The sequence below is a fragment of the Herpailurus yagouaroundi genome, unplaced genomic scaffold (assembly GCF_014898765.1).
Source record: "Herpailurus yagouaroundi ecotype Mexico unplaced genomic scaffold, PumYag 161, whole genome shotgun sequence".
Lineage (NCBI taxonomy): Eukaryota > Metazoa > Chordata > Mammalia > Carnivora > Felidae > Herpailurus > Herpailurus yagouaroundi.
Genome location: NW_024412402.1, coordinates 16,902,072 through 16,905,385, shown reverse-complemented (window position 1 = coordinate 16,905,385; position 3,314 = coordinate 16,902,072).

The following is a 3,314-nucleotide window of genomic DNA, read 5'->3' as shown; positions in this document are numbered from 1 at the left end:
CAGGGCAGTCCAGGCTTTTTCTGTCATGAGCCTCAGAATTCTCCCAGCCTCTATCCATTACCGAATTCCAAAGCCACTTCCACGTTTTAGAGTATTTGTTACGGCAGCACCCCCCACTTCCTACTACTAAAACCTGTATTCGTTTCCTAGGATTGCCATGACAAATTGCCACTAACTGGGTGGCTTAGAACAAGAGCAATTTATAGTGTCTTAGTCCTGGAGGCTGGAAGTCCAAAATCAAGCTGTCAGCAGGGCCGTGCTCCCTCTCCAGGCTCTGGGAAAGAACCCTTCCTTGCCGCTTTCTAGCTTGGGTGGTTCCTGGCAGTCCTTTGTGCCCTCTGGCCTATACTGCATTGCTCTAAGCTCTGCCTCCATCATCACACGGTCCCTCTCATAGTCCTCCCCTGTGTCTCTCTGGGTCCTCTCCCCTTCTTAAGACATCATCAGTCATGGGATTCAGGGCCACCCTAATCCACTATGACCTCATCCTAACTAATTTCATCTGCAAAGACCCTGTTTCCAAAAAAGGTCACATTCTGAGGTTCTGGGTGGGTATAAATTTGGCGGGGGGAGGACACACTATTCAACCCACTACAGGTTCCAAGTAGAAAAGTTTGGAAATCACCGTACGAAACTCTGAACCTCTTGAAGGCACGCCTACATTTTTACCTCCCCAACTTCTCGTACAGGTCATGAAATGCAATTAAAAAATATGTATTGCCTAGAACGTGCATACCTATGTTCATAGCGGCATTATTCATATAGCCAAAAGTTGGAAATAACTCAAGTGTCCACCAACAGACAAATGGGTAAGCAGAATGTGGTATAACCACACAATGGAATATCATCCCATCTTAAGCATGCATGAAGTGAAATCGCCCAGACACAAAAGGACAAATACTGTATGATTCTACCTATATGAGACACTTAGAATAGTTAAATTCATAGAGACAGAAAGGAGAGTGGTGGTTACAGGATGTGCAGGGAAGAAGGAACGGAGATTTATTGTTTAATTAATATGGAGTTTCAGTTTGGGAAGGAAAAGTTGTGCAGGTAGATAGCAGTGATGATTGCAATAATAATGTGAAGGTACTTAATGCCACTGGATTGTGCATTTAACAATGGTTAAAAGGGTGTCTGGGTGGCTCAGCTGGTTGAGTGTGGAACTCTGCATTTCAGCTCAGGTCATGATCTCACGGGTTTGTGAGATGGAGCCCCATGTGGGGCTCTGTGCTGACAGTGTGGAGCCTCCTTGGCATTCTCTCTCCCTCTCCCTCTCTGCCCCTCCCCTTCTCGCACTCTCTCTCTCAAAATAAATAAACTTAAAAAAGTTAAAATGGCTAAATCACACAGCGCTTGGATGGCTCAGTCGGTTAGACATCCAACTTTGGCTCAGGTCGTGATCTCACAGTTTGTGGTTCAAATCCCGCGTCGGGCTCTGCGCTGACAGTTCAGAGCCTGCAGCCTGCTTCTGATTCTGTATCTCCCTCTCTTTGCCCCTCCCCTGCTCACGCTCTGTCTCAAAAATAAACAAAACGTTAAAAAAAGCGTTTTTTAAAAATGGTTAAATCAGTACATTTTAAGTTATGTATATATTTTACCACAATTAAATGAAAGAAATATTTACTGGAAGAATTACTTCACTCATGTTCAAGACATTCTCATCCCAGATGCCTAAAATACCAGTCGTCAACTTCTAGTTCCTTCAAATCCTCACAAAAATAAAAAAAAACAACAGAATTCACTTATTGAATACTTATTATATGCCAGGCACTATGCTAAACATTCTGCATGCATTATTTTATTTAATCTGCACAACAACCCTTAGTATTTATTGGAATCCCCATTTTGCAGATGAGAAAACAGGTTCAGAGAGGCTAAGTAACTTGTGCAAGGTCACCAGCTAATAAATGGAACACTGGGGTTTGAACTTGAATTTTCTGGAGAGCCCATGCTCTTTAGCACTTTGCTGTGCTTCCTCAAAAACCTCTCTCAAACCCGTGAGTCCCATGCTTTGAAGATCAGGACAGAAGGTGGCCTCTAGTAGTGTCCCCAAGCTTCTCCTAGAGAAGATAATAGCCAAGACTTACATAGTGCCTTCTACTGTGTCTGAAAGTACTTTACATATATCAACTCCTTTAATTCTACAACAGGCCCCCGAGGTGGGTGCTATAATTTATCCTCATTTTACAGAACAGGAAATGAGGCACAAGGAGGCTAACTTGCCCAAGTCACAGAACTGGGTATCTTCCCAAGAAAGTCGACTCAGGGAACTTTCAACCACCTCCTTTTCTTCCCCTCTATCAGGAAGAAATCCTCTGGTTAATGCCACCTGAAGGGCAAAGTGACCAAGTCTTCCTCTCACTCACAGGAACCTCATTCCTTTGCTCCACCTCCGTGTCATGATTGAAAAGTCTGTGGAATGAATGCATAAATGAGCCAAAAGGGGCTCCCTGCCGCTTTCAGCTGAAGCCCTCTGCATCACCCAGAGATGCTCCGCCATCACACTTCCGCCAGTTTGTCTGACTTATCTCTAACTTGATGGAAGTACTTAGGTTCTCCAAGCAGACATGCTCTTCTGGTGCCTTCCATTGATATTTGAAGTTCTTGTGCTTTTAGTTATCTGCTGTCATGAATTATTAGACTTTGTATTGACAGTGTCTATAAGCACAGACTTATGCATAGCAGACAAGATAAATGAATGAATACATTTTCATAAGACTCCAGGGTCCTTCCTTATATCCCCTGGTGAATTGTCCTCTATTACCTCAAGTCCTTCTGTGCCAGAAACCTCGCTCAGCTTTGTCAGCCTGGATCCAGCTCTCATCCTGCATCCTTGGGTGGTAAAGGCATTCATCACTTTTGGCTTGAGGTCTGAACCGGGTTTGGGTTGGCAGGCATCCCTCAGCTTGCCCACCTGGGTCCCAGTATAGTGGAATGAGGAGCCCAAAAAGTCCAGGGGAATCTTTAGTGTGTTTGCCTGCCCATCCGCTCAGCCACCTGCCTTATGTTTTTATGGAGAATCTACAGTGTCAGGCACCCTCGAGTATCCGTATTGGGAGTTACTGCACGCACACGTCTTGGAGCCTCTGAATATTCATGAGAGAAGCAGAAAGTCCAATGTTAGAGAGGGGAGAAATAGTAATTCATAAATATTAATAAAGGCAGGCCACATGCTGCAAGGAAGGCTCTGAATGCTAACGAGTAGATGACGTCGGGCCGGGCGCGTGCCAGCGGGCGGGTGCCCGAGCGCGGGCGCGCCCCCGAGGGCCCGGGCACGAGCGCGGGGAGGGGGCGGAGGGGGCGGGGTGGAG